The 17,790-nt window shown below is 41.2% G+C and overlaps 1 long non-coding RNA gene across 1 annotated transcript; it reads left to right on the top strand.

Annotated features, from left to right (window-relative positions):
- Positions 1-16,244: 16,244 nt before the first annotated feature.
- LOC147605703 (uncharacterized) lies at positions 16,245-17,195 on the top strand. The gene is made up of 3 exons (XR_015265155.1): positions 16,245-16,383; positions 16,485-16,745; positions 16,906-17,195. It is a non-coding gene; the product is annotated as an uncharacterized LOC147605703 (long non-coding RNA).
- Positions 17,196-17,790: the final 595 nt, after the last annotated feature.

The following is a 17,790-nucleotide window of genomic DNA, read 5'->3' on the forward strand; positions in this document are numbered from 1 at the left end:
CCTTCTTGAGTTTGATTTTGAAGTGGCAGTCCGAAAAGGAACAACTCATCTTAGGGCAGATCATTTGTCTCGAATCACCTCTGGAGAAGCTCCTGTGGGTGTGGATGATGATATGCTAGATTCAACACTTTTCCTTGTAGAGACAGCTCCCCATGTGTTAAATGTGGAGAGCTTGATTGCTGGTCTTGGTCAGTGCATAAGAAATCATGGAAGTGGGGAGAGCAGTTCAACTCGAGAATCAGTTTCTGCCATTATCAGTGGCAATCACGAGATCAAGGATATTGTCGAAGCTACCTACCTCCGCATAATGGATACATGTGGTGCTTTCGGAGAAGCACACCTTTATGATGTTGGTTGTCGAAAGATAATTGATGCTATAAAAGAGCAACAAGACAAGTTAAGTGCCCATGTTGATAGGCTTGGAATGGAATTATCAAGCCTTAAAGTAACATTGAATAGGTTTGGGGCTTTACTTACCAAAATGAGTCGTAGATTGCAAACACATGGAATGTAATTACTCATTTGGTTCACCAATTAGGAGTTGATCTTATGATCCTTTTGTAATGCTTATGACACTATTATCTTTTTGTAACTTTGGGCTCTAAGTACTCTAATGATAATGATGGTCCTTTACTTACCAAAATGAGTTATAGATTGCAAACACGTGGAATGTAATTATTCATTTGGTTCACCGATTAGGAGTTGATGTTATGATCCTTTTGTAATGCTTATGACAGTATTATCTTTTTGTAACTTTGGGGTCTAAGTACTCAAATGATAATGATGGTCCTTTTTGTCTCTCAGATATCATTGCGAGAGAGAGAGGGAGAGAGAGAGAGAGAGAGAGATTGATTTATATATGTGGATATAATCTCTTAGTATTTATATGGAGATTATAGAGAATGTCTCTTTTAATGGTTTTTTATAGAAAATTCTCTTTTTATGGTTTTTTGTCTCTTATATGTACATGGGGGGAAGAGAGAGAGAGAGAGAGAGAGAGAGAGAGAGAGAGAGAGAGAGAGAGATTTCTAAGCTTGGTTTGGTCATTGGAAGACATTGGATGTTGATTTTATAATGTTTTTGTAATATTTGTGACATTGTTATTATCTTTTTATAAGTATATATGTAATGTTTTAGGATTATAGATTTTGTCTGTTATTTTTATATATGTAAGTTTTAAGGAAAAATGTGAAATGAAGTTAAGGGGGAAAGAGCTCTCATCTTTTCTACTTTGTGGATCAATGTAGGTACATTAGCTTTTCATAGGGCTGCCATATTGTTGATTTGTCATATAGTTTGGGTCTTCCTTAGTCTTTTGAGGTAAGCTACCAAAACTTTGCTTTATTTTTGTTTTTCTTCTTAATTGTATGTTTATTTTTGGAATTTATGATTTTTAAATACGAATAGTTCGATATAGTTTGATAAGAGCATAAGGATTTTAATGCTCATCATGAGAAAAGATGAAACTTGGCAAAGATCAAATAAGTTTATGAAATTTACTTACCTACATATAAGCACAATCTAGCTTGAGTCAGAGAGATGGATATATATATAGATATATATATGTATATATATGTATGTATATATATGTATATACATGTATGTATATGTATATGTATATGTATATACATATACATATATATATATATATATACATATATATATGTATATATGTATATATATGTATATATGTATGTATATATATATGTATATATGTATATATGTATATATACACATGTATATATCATATATGTATATATGTATATATATATGTGTATATATACATATATATGTATATACGTTGTCGTGCTATGGCACGTCTATGGTGTGAAACCATGCTTATGAGGCCATCAAATGCAATTCCAGATGCATGGGATTAAGTGTCTGTGTACATACGGGATGTATGGCGTGTGGAGGGTTTTGCTTTTGAGGGCGTCGCCAGGTGTACAGGGAGGACGGTATTGGCTTTGAGCTTGTTGCAGGCCTGTCGGGTGAGAGGTCAGATGATGGAGATGATGTCAGCTGCTCGGATGTCTGGATATGTGTATGCGTCTCCAAGAGAAGCGAGCATTCAAGGTTGCTATTTGAAGAGGTATGAGGTGCATGGGCAAATAAAGATGAAGTGGCCAAGGAAAGTATGGGCATTGGTGTGAAAAGAGATGTTAAGGTGGCCATTTTTCAAATAAATAAAAATAAATAAAATCAAATAAGAAATGGACGTGCCTTCCTAAAAAGTTGGCGTGGAGCTTCAGTAGCCGCCAGCTGGAAATCCAGAAGCTTGGCGAGGCTGGCGAGTCGGAGAAGGGGGCGGCGAGAGAAGAAAGGAACGCTCTGGCGCAGCAAAAAGGGGGGGCAAAAGGGAATTCTGCAGGCTGGGGAGCACAAGCTGCTGGGAGAGGCTTCTTCAGAAGACGGACCAGAGCTGCAGAGGCACGGGTGAAGGTGCCGTGGTGACGGGAAGATAGATATAAAAAAAAAGGTTGTCACCTTGCTGAGGCGCCTGCAGAGCCTGGCTGGTGGGTTTGCAGAGTACAGGCAACAGACAGAGGTGGTGGGATCAAGGTGGTGAATACCCCGGGCAGCCTACAGACAAGAAGAAGTATTGCCGCCTGGTATTGCTTGTGATACTGGTGAGACGGCAGGGCGGAGCCGGCAGATAGAGGAGCCCCGTGTGTGCATTTGGGAGATGGCAGGGAGCCGACGGGAAAGAGAGCCCCCGGGTGTGTTCTGGTGTGAGGGCTGCACAGAAGAGCAGCGGGGAGAGAAGTGGACACAGAGGATCACAGCTGGCGCAGGAGGCCACCTCTGAGTGTGTGCTCGCCAGGAGGCCGTGTTGCAGAGTGGAGGACGGCCACACGCTGGTGTGCAAAGGTCACTGGGGTGCTGCAGACAGCAGATAGACGGGCCTTGTAGAGGGGCTCCCTTTGGCGCAGCTGGAAGACAAAAGCGAGTGGGAGCTGCTTAAGAGTTGTGAGCGTGGGTTTGAAGGGGCCATCGTGTGGCGAGCTGCAAGAGCTGGGACATGCGCAGCCAGGAGCGTAGTAAAGCTGGTGTAGCGGAGGAAGCAGCCGCCTTGTAGAAGACGATTTTCAGAGAGGCCGCTGCATATAGCTACCGTGTGCAAAGAGGGCGAGACGGGGTGACTGGCAGAAAAGGTGGCCGTTCAGAAAGGCGCAAGAGAACTACAGAAGAGGTGGCTATCTGGTTTTTTGGGGAGGTTCTGGGTGGAGCAAGTAGAAGGCCTGCAGCACGGTGGACAGCTCCCTTAGGAAAGGGAGTGGCAGCTCAGCCTCAAAGACAATTTTGGGGCTCAAACAAGTTGTTGGCCGATGGATCTGGGAGAAAGCCTCAAACTCTGGACTCTCGCTCTGCCAGCTTGCGAGAGGAACGCCAGCTTCAGTCTCAACTTGGCCCTTATGTAGGATGGAGGAGATAAGTGATTACTTTCACTGAATGCTGACAAAAATTGTAAGCTAATCCAGGATGCATATCTGGTTGGGTGCCTTCTAGAGTGACCTGTACTACAAAGGTTGAATGTTTTTCTGGTTATTGTGGGGTCTCAGGAGGATCCATTCAGTAGTCAGGATTTCTTTAGAAGGTTTATTTTGTATCTTTGTTGCTGCTGGATTTTGGGACACATTTTAGGGGATGAATTTTCTGTATTTTGCTCCTTGAAGAATTATATGTTGTGTTTCTTTACTGGGATTTTGGATGTAACTCTCACAGCCAGACACCCAGTGTGTTCCCGGCTAGACCGCACACGTCACGACTTGACAGTGGTAGTATGGATATGGTTGAAGAGGAAGAGGATGATCTTCCTGGAACTGCAGAAGATGAAGACGACATCCAGTTATATGTGGACCTTGATGATGATTTGGCACATACCAGAGGATGTGCAGGTTTAGAGGGGGTGGATGTCGTGCCATGGCACGTCTATGATGTGAAACCGTGCATGTGAGGCCATCAAATACACATCCAGATGCATGGGGTTAAGTGCCATGATGAGTCATTATATGATGCCATGTACATATGTTCATATTGTAAATGAGGTTCAATAAGACAAGCTGAGGCTGAGCCAGATCTAGGAGTTTCTGTATATGAGTGTGGAGGGTGATGGTTCTGCTGTTACTAAGAGCCCATGGGTAAGTTAGAAACATCCAGTTATATATATGATGGTATGAGTGGCACGCCAAAGGGATAAGTTAATGATGTTAATGGCTTCCCATGTGCATAATGTGTGGTAGCTTTTAAATGGTATTGATTGGGTCAAATCAGTGAATACCTCTTATGGAATGCAAACATGAGAGCATCTCAATGCACAAAGGAATGTATTTATGAAGATATGGGAAAATACTTGAATGAACAATTGGGGAGTCTATAAATCACATGGCCAATATGATGATTTATACACTACGGAGACATCAAGAGTAATAGAGATTCAATGGACATTACAGTGCCGAAGAATTTGTTGAATGCCGGGGAATAGAATTAAATGAATTGCCTTGCATTGAGAGCTTTAACCTTAATGCTAAGGTTATGCTTTGCATTGAGAATTTTAACCTTAATGTTAAGGTTAGAAGTAACACATAATGGGTGGCAGCGTACGTGGAAAGGAAATACATAAGAAATGTATTTCTTTTATTTGGGAATTTTCTAGATGGCATGGAAGGGAAATGCGAGCGCAGCCTTTGTAATTGGAAATTCCCGCATGAATAGCTGCAAAAGGTGGTGGGGGGCGCCGAGTTCTCCGCGGGAAAAAAGGGAAAAAACCAGAGGCGGACGACGGCGAGTTCAGTGAGGAAAAAAATCTCTGCAGAGAGAGGAACAGCGTCCAAATCTACTAGTGTTTTTAATTTCATGAATACACACACTGTTTGTGTCTTGTAGGTGTTAGAATTGGAGGGAATCTTGAGTATTATTAAGGGAGATACTCTTTGTTTTTTTTGATGACCTTCATCGAACAGTCGACGGCGAGCAGCTTGTGATTGGTGAAACAAATGAAGAGATACACGCATGTAAATCATCAGTTAAGTGTTTTTTTTTATTATTTTCTTTAAAATTACTCTCACTCTATACGATTTGAGAGAATCGTATATCCCATACATCAAAAAGAATTTGGAAATGAATAGAAGGACTTTGGGAAAAAGCTAAAGAATTTGGAGCTCGGAGATTTGTGAAAAATGCATTGAAGTTGAGGGTAATTCGCCTTACTTTCTACTCGAATGAATTTTGGAAATTACGAGTATGTTAAAGCTATGCCAAATGCTATCTTTTGCTTGTGAGATGTTAGAATATTAAGGCAGGTTTTCAGGTGAAAAAGAGCATCTTGATATAATGGTTTTGATGGCACTGGATGTAAAGGATGTAACTGGTCACATGTATATTGGAAAAATTGGAAGGCCTTGTTATGCCTACATGTGAATGGTTCAAAGGATTTCGAGAGAGAAGTCAGTGAGTAAAGGAACCAACACTTGGTATGCAATTTTGTGCAATCATCAGGATGAATTCAAGGATGTATTGAGGTGAATCGACACATGAATTTGTCATTGAAAATAGTGACGATCAATACTCCTTGGGAAATTTTGTGTGTGAGTTTTCTTGTTAGATTTGACATTCACTCTCACAGCTAGAAGTCTCGTACTTTCCTGGCTGTACCGCACACTTCACGACATCTTTTGGTGAACCCGACGTGAAACCGCTGGGGTGAGAGTACGTAGAGATGGCTAGCAAAATGGAGCATTTATATGCAGAGATGAAAGAGCTTGAAGAGCGGTTCAGGAAGATTGAAGAAGAAAAGCGAATTCAGGAAGCAGTGGAAAATGCGGTGCAATTGGTATATGACAGGTCAATATATTTGATGGTTACGATCCAGAAAGCTATCTAAGGTGTTACGAGACAGAGATGAAGAATCAAGGGGTTCCTGAAAACATGATGATTGCATCTTTTGCATACCTTGTAAGTCCTGATTTAAAAGATGAAGTGCTGGAACTAGCAGAGTATCACTCCAAACGATGGAGTGATTTTGCAGATGCACTTATTTATGCGAGTTCCAGGTATAATGTGAGCTGTGATAGTGTTCCAGCAACAATCAGAGCCAATTTAGAAGCGGTTGTTGATGCATGTCTTATGGAGGACAATCAATTGCTATTCAAGGCTGATACAGAGATTGTGGAGGCTGTTTATGCTAAATTGGGACTGCAAAAAGCCATTAGTGAGCAACAAGGCCTTCACAGTGCCAAAAGTGATGCTTTGCTACAGACTCATAAAGATGCAATGGGTGAACTGTGCAAGTATAATCTGTCTTCTTTGTTTGAGGGTGCAGACATACAGGGTCCTATGATCATACCAAATGATGTGTATGCCTATGCTTGAGGAGACACTTGATTCAGAGAGCTTCAGGACAGGTGCTCAAGACCCAGTACACGAGGAAGAGGACTGTGAAGCATGTAAGCTGTGTAAACTTGAGGATTCTCATGACGAAAGTGCTCATTTGAAGGGTATTCCTCAGGTGTCGTATCATATGTGTGAAGAACAGCAGGAACCAATGCTTCTTGCTGAAAGCATGATTGCAGAGTTTGAAGATCTAAGACAAGAAGAAGATGCTATCATTACTGCATTCTTATCTGGTTATGATGCTTATAAGCAGGATGATGTACATGAATATGCAGATGGGCCACAAGTATGTGTGATTGATTTAGAGGGGGTGAGTGATATGGGTGATTCCAACAGTGATGTTGCTTCTGAGGCTGGTTGCCAAGGTTCTTTGGATTTGGGTTATCTTGGAATGCTAACAGGGTGTTCCAACAATAAACAGGGTGATGCTATGTCATCAGTGTCAGGGTTACCTTGCAACCACATTTGTGAGCAACAATCTCGAGCTTGGAAGCCTGTTTATGATGATGATTTGGAGAGGGAAATTGAATCTGTCTTTTTGGATCATGCAGGGTTCAATGATATACAGATTCAAGGGTACTTGGGTGAGGGACCCATAAATCTAAGCCCATCTGCAGACAGGTATCAAGAAATACTGGGAGATAACATGCAGGATATGCAAAGTGTGGTCACAGAGCCTCAAGAGGCTGCATATGAGCAACCAAATGGATATAGCTATGGGGGTATGAATGTTCATGATAATCAATATGTGGGATTGCAAGATGATAATGGCTTCAATGCGATTGATCCTGGATTGGATGCTATCTTAGATGATGCATTGGATGATTTCATGGTATGTAATAGATCCCCATCAGCTTTGAGCTCTTCTATGCTTGATGCTAGTCAACTGTTGGTTGCAAGTGAGGATGAGCAGGTGTTATGTAAGCCAAATGATTGTGATGAGATTGGTTCAGATCTGGAGGCTATTCTCGATGATGCCTTGCTGGACTTTGTATGTGTTGATGCTTTTCCGTCTTTGGATGAGAAGAATGAATGTTTGTCAGTGGGTGAGCTGGATCCACGCAAGGTAGATTTGGATGGGATGTTACCAAGTGTGTGTTCCATGCTGTTAATGCAGTTGTTACTTGGTGTGGCCATACAATATGTGGTGCAAAGGCTTCAAACATGGCCTGAGGAAAATTTTGAAGTAAATCATTTTGAAGAGCATCCCACTTTGAATGATGAGGGTAATCATACATATGCAGGGAATCTAAGTGAGGATAGGGCTTCATATGAGCAAAGGATATGGCACATATGCCAAAAACGATTGGTATTTGATCTAGGTGGGAAAGCAGAACCATTCAGATGTGATTGCTAAGATATAAATATCTTGCAGGCTAGGGGGGGTAGGCTAAGATGTCATGCTATGTTTCAACAAAGGATAACCCCTTGTGAGTGGCACTATGTATATTCTTCTACTGTTTCATGTTTACTAGGGTGATACCAACTGGGTCAGGATTGACAGGGTTTAAGACGCCTAGTTGGATGCTTGTACATATACCAATGTTGGTGTGCAAATAATGCATGGACACTGAATTCCAGGACCTGTGTGGCACATACCAGAGGATGTGCAGGTTTAGAGGGGGTGGATGTCGTGCTATGGCGCGTCTATGGTGTGAAACCATGCTTATGAGGCCATCAAATGCAATTCCAGATGCATGGGATTAAGTGTCTGTGTACATACGGGATGTATGGCGTGTGGAGGGTTTTGCTTTTGAGGGCGTCGCCAGGTGTACAGGGAGGACGGTATTGGCTTTAAGCTTGTTGCAGGCCTGTCGGGTGAGAGGTCAGATGATGGAGATGATGTCAGCTGCTCGGATGTCTGGATATGTGTATGCGTCTCCAAGAGAAGCGAGCATTCAAGGTTGCTATTTGAAGAGGTATGAGGTGCATGGGCAAATAAAGATGAAGTGGCCAAGGAAAGTATGGGCATTGGTGTGAAAAGAGATGTTAAGGTGGCCATTTTTCAAATAAATAAAAATAAATAAAATCAAATAAGAAATGGACGTGCCTTCCTAAAAAGTTGGTGCGGAGCTTCAGTAGCCGCCAGCTGGAAATCCAGAAGCTTGGCGAGGCTGGCGAGTCGGAGAAGGGGGCGGCGGGAGAAGAAAGGAACGCTCTGGCGCAGCAAAAAGGGGGGGCAAAAGGGAATTCTGCAGGCTGGGGAGCACAAGCTGCTAGGAGAGGCTTCTTCAGAAGACGGACCAGAGCTGCAGAGGCACGGGTGAAGGTGCCGTGGTGACGGGAAGATAGATATAAAAAAAAAGGTTGTCGCCTTGCTGAGGCGCCTGCAGAGCCTGGCTGGTGGGTTTGCAGAGTACAGGCGACAGACAGAGGTGGTGGGATCAAGGTGGTGAATACCCCGGGCAGCCTACAGACAAGAAGAAGTATTGCCGCCTGGTATTGCTTGTGATACTGGTGAGACGGCAGGGTGGAGCCGGCAGATAGAGGAGCCCCGTGTGTGCATTTGGGAGACGGCAGGGAGCCGACGGGAAAGAGAGCCCCCGGGTGTGTTCTGGTGTGAGGGCTGCACAGAAGAGCAGCGGGGAGAGAAGTGGACACAGAGGATCACAGCTGGCGCAGGAGGCCACCTCTGAGTGTGTGCTCGCCAGGAGGCCGTGTTGCAGAGTGGAGGACGGCCGCACGCTGGTGTGCGAAGGTCACTGGGGTGCTGCAGACAGCAGATAGACGGGCCTTGTAGAGGGGCTCCCTTTGGCGCAGCTGGAAGACAAAAGCGAGTGGGAGCTGCTTAAGAGTTGTGAGCGTGGGTTTGAAGGGGCCATCGTGTGGCGAGCTGCAAGAGCTGGGACATGCGCAGCCAGGAGCGTAGTAAAGCTGGTGTAGCGGAGGAAGCAGCCGCCTTGTAGAAGACGATTTTCAGAGAGGCCGCTGCATATAGCTACCGTGTGCAAAGAGGGCGAGACGGGGTGACTGGCAGAAAAGGTGGCCGTTCAGAAAGGCGCAAGAGAACTACAGAAGAGGTGGCTATCTGGTTTTTTGGGGAGGTTCTGGGTGGAGCAAGTAGAAGGCCTGCAGCACGGTGGACAGCTCCCTTAGGAAAGGGAGTGGCAGCTCAGCCTCAAAGAAAATGTTGGGCTCAAACAAGTTGTTGGCCGATGGATCTGGGAGAAAGCCTCAAACTCTGGACTCTCGCTCTGCCAGCTTGCGAGAGGAACGCCAGCTTCAGTCTCAACTTGGCCCTCATGTAGGATGGAGGAGATAAGTGATTACTTTCACTGAATGCTGACAAAAATTGTAAGCTAATCCAGGATGCATATCTGGTTGGGTGCCTTCTAGAGTGACCTGTACTACAAAGGTTGAATGTTTTTCTGGTTATTGTGGGGTCTCAGGAGGATCCATTCAGTAGTCAGGATTTCTTTAGAAGGTTTATTCTGTATCTTTGTTGCTGCTGGATTTTGGGACACATTTTAGGGGATGAATTTTCTGTTCTTTGCTCCTTGAAGAATTATATGTTGTGTTTCTTTACTGGGATTTTGGATGTAACTCTCACAGCCAGACACCCAGTGTGTTCCCGGCTAGACCGCACACGTCACGACAACGTATATATATATGTGTATATATACATATATATATATACATATGTATATATATATATATACATATGTATATATATATACATATGTATATATATATATATACATATGTATATATATATACATGTATATATACATATGTATATATATATATATATATTCATGTATATACATGTATATATAGATGTATATATATATGTGTGTGTGTATATATATATATATACACATGTATATACATGTACATATACATGTGTATATACCCACTTGAGACTAGACCGCTTAACGTCGACTTACAGGGTTATTTCTACCCAATCGACGGGGAGACTTGAACCCAGGTGGGTAAATGTCATCCCGAGAGAGAGAGAGAGAGAGAGAGAGAGAGAGAGAGGGTAATGCAATTACAATGTCTTCCTTTTTTGCCCATGAAGAGAGAGAAGTGCCATTTGCTAATACAATAAGAAGGGAGAGTATCGGAGAAATTCCCTCTTATGTATTTGACAAAAGAAAGGGAGGAATTTTGTCTATCCTCCATGAACTCCCGCCCGTACAAGGTACACATGCAGCTACTTGGCCTTTGGTATATTCGTGCACTTTAAGTCACTCATTAGGAGGGATGACACATGAGTGTCAGTTTTGTGGAGCACAGATATGGGCAAGCGAAAAGAAGATGAGTTGTGGACAGGTTCTTGGCAAATATTGTTGTAAACATGGGGTGTGTCTGTTCCTTCACTTGCTGAACCACCTGAGCCATTAAGGTCTCTTTTGATTGGTAGTGACACTACAAGTAAAAAATTTCGAGAAAACATCAGGGCTTATAATAGTGTGTTGGCTTTTTCATCATTGGGTGCACAAATAGATGACTCTCTCTTTCACAATAGTAGTGTCTATACTTTCAAGGTGCATGGGACTGTTTATCATCGGATTGGGTCCTTGGTCCCCAATAATATGTACAATCCTAAGCCACAGTTTGCACAGTTGTATGTGTTTGATACTGAGCACGAATTACAAAATCGACTAGGTGTCATGAATGGATTGGAATCCACAACCCTAGAAGCACTTCAATCCATGATGCACACTTCTAATCCATTTGCACAAGCTTTTAAGTATGTGGGAAGAATGTTGAGTGACAATCCGAGTTTGGATTTGAAAATGACTATATGTGAGACGAAATCCACATCTAGGCAGTACTCAATGCCAACAGTTTCTGAGATTGCTGGTATCATGATTGGTCAAGGTGATGATCATAATGTTGGTCGTCGTGATATTTTATTGCATACTCGAGAAGGCACATGCAAACACATCTCTAATTTGCATAGGTGCTATATGCCTCTTTTGTACGTCATGTTATTTCCAAGAGGGGAGGACGGATGGCACTTGAGAATCCCTTATTTTGATGCACAAGTGAGAATCCCTTATGTTGATGCACAAGTGAGTGCATTGAGAAATGGTCATTGTGTGACTCAACGACAATACTATGCTTATCGATTGTAAATTCGCCCAGATACAAATGCATGCTTGCTACATGGTGGAAGATTGTTGCAACAGTTTATGGTTGATGCCTATTGCAGTGTTGAAGAGTCACGATTATCTTGGCTACGCCATAATCAAGAAAGTTTGCGTTCAGAGGTTTATAGTGGTTTAGCAGACATGCTTCATGTAGAAGGAAGTGGAAGTGGTATTGCAGGAAGGACAGTGGGAAGCAGAATAGTGTTACCTTCCAGTTTTATTGGTGGGCCACGACAAATGTATCAAATTTATCAGGATGCCATGGCAATTGTTCGTTCAAAGGGCAAGCCCGATTTATTCATTACTTTCACCTGTAACCCAAAGTGGCCAGAGGTATTACATGCTTTACTCCCAGGGCGGCAAAGTGCATGTGACCGGCCTGATTTGACTACTAGAGTATTTCACCAAAAACATTCAGATATGATGAAAAATATCGTGAAGAAGGAGCTCTTTGGTAAGGTGATTGGATATGTGAGTGTCATTGAGTTCCAAAAAAGAGGATTGCCTCATTCACACACGTTATTGATCTTGGATAGTGCCCATAAACCTAAGACTGTCCAAGACTATGACAGATTAGTATGTGCCGAATTGCCTGACAAGCAAATGTTTCCTACTCTGCATGATGTCATGTTGCATTGCAATATCCATGGGCCCTGTGGGCCATTCAATCCAAGTGCAATTTGTATGGATAAAGGGAAATGCACAAGGAACTATCCACGAGCTTTTGCACGAGACTACTGTGGATGAGAGTGGTTACCCTATGTATATGCGTCGAAATGATGGAAGAACTGCGGCATTGAAAAAGTGTAATGTTGATAATAGATGGGTTGTGCCATATAACCCTTATCTTTCAGTCACATATAATGCTCATGTAAATGTGGAAATATGCTCAACAATAGCAGCAGTGAAATATCTTTACAAGTACATATACAAGGGGCATGACAGAGCAACAATAAGATTTAGCACTGTACAAGGTGAGGATGTTAATGCTGCTTGCGTAGTTGATGAGATTCAGAGGTATTTGGATGCACGTTACGTCTCTGCATCAGAGGCATGTTGGAGTATGATTTACACAATGAGAAGCCTGATGTGCAACGGTTGTAGGTACACTTAGATGGGGGTCATAATGTTATCTTCAGAGATGATGATAATATTGCAGATGTTTTTCAGAGGAAAAATGTAGGCAAGACTACTATGTCTGAATGGTTTACCTGTAATCAACAACATCCTGAAGCAAACAATACATTGTATAGTGATTTCCCTCAACAATGGGTTTGGAACTCCAGGTTGAAGAAATGGACCAAAAGAAAGATTGGAAACACTATAGGGCGCATGTACTTTGTAGCTCCTTCGGCAGGTGAGGCATACTATGTTCACCTACTTCTTACAATATGTAAAGGATCTAAGTCATTTGAAGATTTGCGTTCGCTCAATGGTCACATCTATCCTTCTTTCAAGGCAGCTTGCATTGCCAGAGGGATACTGGAAGATGATTCTGAATGGGTTGCATGTATGGAGGAAGCATCATCCATGCAAAATGCCTTGCAGTTGAGATATCTTTTTGGTACTGTATTGCTATTTTGTGAGCCTTCCTGTCCAGGAATATTGTGGAAGAGATTTCGAGAACAAATGATAGAAGATTTTCTATACCAGTTATCGAGAAGCAGGGGTCAGTTTATTGGTATTGAACAATTAGCTGAAACTCATGCACTACTACATTTAGAAGAGATTCTTCGTGCTCAGAGACGGACATTGGCAGATTTTGAAGGAATGCCTGAACTAAACAGAACTGATTTGGAAGTCTTGGGTGAAAATAGATTGCTATTGGAAGAGAGATCTTTTGATACTGTCGAACAATCTAACCTGTCAAGTGCTATGGAGTCAACATTAACAGATAGCCAGCGTGTTGCTTTCGATGTTGTAATGCATGCAATTACGGCAGATGCAGGTGACATTTTTTTCCTAGATGGTCCGGGGGGATTGGGCAAGACCTATTTGTATAATTACTTGCTTGTGCGAGTACGTGGACAAGGGTATGTTGCTTTGGCCACTGCATCGTCAGGTATTGCTTCTCTACTCTTGGCGAATAGACGTACTGCACGTTCTAGATTCAAGATACCTCTGGAGCTAAACAATTCTTCAACTTGCAAAATCCCTGTACATCGACAACTTGCTGAGGTTTTGAGAGTTTGTAAGCTCATTATTTGGGATGAGGCTCCAATGATTCATCGTTATGCTTTTGAAGCATTGGATAGGAGCTTACAAGATGTATTATTCTCAGATAAGCCATTTGGTGGAAAGGTTGTATTAATGGGGGGATATTTTAGACAAATCTTGCCTGTTATTATGAAGGGAAGACGTGAGAATATTGTTAATGCAGCATTGTGTCGTTCCTTTCTATTTGTTGCTATAAGATTCCATATATTCTAGTTATAAAATCCGCATTTAGAGTAATTTTTTAGGGTAAAAATCGATTAAATTGAGGAGTTTCACTCTCTCCAATGCCAATGGGTACCCTCCTGTAGTAGGAGGGAGGAAAAGAAGATAGAGAGCTAAAGGCATGCAATTGTAGGACCAGACCTAGAAATCTCTTGTGTTATGGAATCACTTCATTTACTTGGGTGCCCGCCCACAAATTGAGCGATTCATATGCTCACTTTGTGCTCCAAACAAAGTAATTCAGTAGTGAAACAAAATATCCTTAATCTATTTGTCTCTTAAATACAGTGATGAAGTGGAATTTTTTGGGGTTATATATTTCATATAGAATGTTTGGAGGAGTTATTAGCATGGTGTATTCATACAGTGTAGGCTTTCTTTCGGGAAAGTTTGAAGGCTTCTAGGGTAGTAGTATAGTCATGGAGCCTAGGCATATATTGTTTTTTATTTTTGGGAAGTATGATATACGCATCTAGTGTAGTTTGTTGAGGTTTTAGCATGTTCTATATGTGTTGAATGATGCACGTGCTATATGTACTGAATGTTGTCATGTCCTATATGTGTTGAATGTTGCCATGTTCTATATGTGCTTATATTATTTTTGGAAAGTATGCTATACGCATGTTGTATATGTGCTTATATTGTTTTGTTTTTTGGAAGTATGCTATATTGAGCATCTAGTGTAGTTTTTTGAGATTTTCTCGGGGGGTCACTCATAATATGTAAGCATAGAATGTGGGTTTAATAGAAGGGCATTTTAAATTTCATTTTTTACCCATTTTTTACATACAGAAGGGTACCATTTAAAAGGGATGTTATTCATAGGTTAAATAGAAAAAGGAGATGCTTTATTCATGAAAAATTTATAGATAAGGAATTCCTGAAATAGGCCTTGAACACACGTGATATAGAGGGTTTACTTATAGATAACCCCCCAAGGGGATTTTAGCATGTTTTCTATGTGGTGCACGCTGCCTAGTTTTATATTTGTTTCCTTTAAGGCCTTTTAAGTTTTAAGAATTTTCACATTCATGTTAATTGTGTATTTACACGCTACATGAACTAGTGGCTACTTGAGATTGTTGGATATATATTCTTGTGAATTTTTACTTTACATTTTGTTGTTTGGGGTTTTAGCATGTTGTATGTATGTTGTCATTTTGTTACTTTAGATCTTGTTGTTTATGTTTTATTCATGCAGTGTAGGCTTCTTGAGTAGTCTTATATTGTATTATCTTTCTGAAAGTATGCCATACCCATGTAGTGTGGTTTTTTTGGGTTTTAACATTTTCTATATGTGATGAATACTACCAAGTTTTATCTTTGCTTCCTTCAACAACTTTTAAGTTTTAAAAATTCTTACATTCATGTTAATTGTGTATTTTCAATTTACATGTTGGCGGCTACTTAAGATTATTGGATGTATGTGGTTGTCATTGGTCACTTCAGATTTTGTTGTTTTATGTTTTACAGTTTTGTGCTTAATGCTTTAGGATTTAGGATTTAGATAGTGCTTTATTTATAATATACTTGATATTCACTCGAGAAAATATAAAACTCCTTTTGTTTTATGCTTTGGATTTTTTTTGTTTAGTGCTGCTTAGCATGTACTTGACACCCACTTGGGAAAATATAAAACTCCCAACCTATCTTAAAGGTTGGTAGAGCTATAAGTACAAAAAAGATCAAAATACAAAATCCAAAAACTTGGCATTTAAAAAATCAAATACCAATTCCCAGTCCACTCGCATTACATGAGGTATTTAAAAACAATTTACAAAGACATACAAAACAGCTACAACATCATGGCATCACTAAGTGTTTGGGCCAGGTATCACAAACCCATACCTAATATAAGCGTGCTTATTGAAATTCTTCAAGAAAGAATATTAACTAAATTCATCATTTTTGGAGACTTTTACATTGGCACGTATCAAACAAACGAAGCAACTAGAAGTTTACAAGCATTCATATATCTTCTAAAAGACTACATGGGAACATCTTTTGCCTATTGGAGGGACCATTTAGCTATTTCTTATATATATATATTATATTAATAAAGGTGATAACACGATCATAACTAAAGAATTATGTTTTTGCAAACACTTAGCAATTACAATATAATTCTACATATGAAACTTGTTAGTGGTACATATAATAAAAAAAGTAATGCCACAATCAATTAACCAAACAAAAAATTTTACAAACATTTAGAAAATAACATATGGAACTTGTTAGTGGGAGCACCAAATTGCACGTTTGAAGTAATCAACTTTTATTTGAAGCTACACGGCCTTCTATAAAAACGCGGCAGCCCTCCTTCCTTCCCACACAGTCACATACGCATCCACCAATTCACGAGACATGGGTAGTAAAGCTTATAAGATGCTTGGGATAGTTACGTGGGTGGTGATCGCCTTTGCTTGCGCCGAATCAACAGGCCGACACCTAGGTACGTCGTGAAACAATAATCTTCATTCTCAAGTATCGTAGGATTGCATCTCTATTATATCGGGCATGCATCCATATTATATACACCTCAATCGGGTGCAGACAATGTGGCCAAACAGTCGGGCGTGTCCACCAGCCCCGATGACATGCGCATGGCGGCAGCAGGCAGCATAGACATGGCCAAACAGTCGGGTATGGCGGCTGCAGGCAGCATAGACAATTTGCAGCCAAACGACGATTGCATAGGAAGAGGAGGAACCTGCACTTTCCATCCAATGAGCTGCTGCGGTTCAATGGGTTGCTTGTACATTGGCCTGTTTCCTCCTAATGCCATTTGCTTCTAGGTCGTGCAAAGGAAGCAAAGTGAGTATGCTCTCGCCTTATCATTCTTCAGTACACACTGTACCTCGCCGTCCACAGCTATGTAGAGATGCTCTCTGTAGAAAGTGTGTAAACGCCCTCGTCATGATACTTTTCTGTGTGTACTGGCTAATTCTTCTCTTCTGTTTTTTCACATGAGCAGGTCATGTTGGAATGCGATTCATAGCATTCTTCCGAGCATTGCTTCCTCAAAAATAAAATAAAACATGGCTGTATAAGGTGGCCAAGGGAAATGGTCTACTAGACATTGTTATGCCCATGGGAATGCAATGTTCTCCCATTTCCTATAGATATAATAAAATACAAGGTAGCCAAGAGAAATGGTCTAGTAGACATTGTTATGCTCATGGGTATATAATGTTCTCCCATTTCTTATAGATATACTCTTATCTAATCTTTTTCTCTCTCTCTCTTAACTCGTTGTTTGTGCAATGCAACAAGTTATTGTCTTAAGTCTTCTTGCTCATACTAGATCTTTCTTATTCTCTTGTACATTTTGCCATGTTTTCTGATCTCTTGTAGTTAATCTCTCACGCACCTCACGTGATGCTGGCTTGTTTTTGCACTCATTAGTTCATGAACATTTTGTACACAACGAAAATCACGCCGCACCTTTTCTATCATCTCTGAGAACAAATATGTGACCCATCTACAATCTCTTATTCTGCATAAAATTTCCTTTCTCATCATAAAATAGATTTGTGAAAGGAAATTTTATGCAGAATAAGAGATTGTAGATGGGTCACATATTTGTTCTTCAATAATGAAACTCACGAAGCAAAAAAGTATGATGCCTTTTTTTAAAAAAAACAGTATGAGGATGCTGCATTAAAGACACAAAGCAGACGATTGATTACACTCAGAAACCGAGGCTACACATACAACACCTGCAGTCCAGCATGAGGCAAAAGCCTACTGCTTGATTGTACCTACTGTGGGGACTCCAGCAGGAGGCAGCGCTATATGACCGCCAAATATGCGTAGCAGGGGTCGAAGCACCACGAAGGTTTGTTCTTCAACGCAGGTA

The sequence above is a fragment of the Cibotium barometz genome, chromosome 59 (assembly GCF_041138505.1).
Source record: "Cibotium barometz isolate CiBa-2024 chromosome 59, ASM4113850v1, whole genome shotgun sequence".
Classification (NCBI taxonomy): Eukaryota; Viridiplantae; Streptophyta; class Polypodiopsida; order Cyatheales; family Cibotiaceae; genus Cibotium; species Cibotium barometz.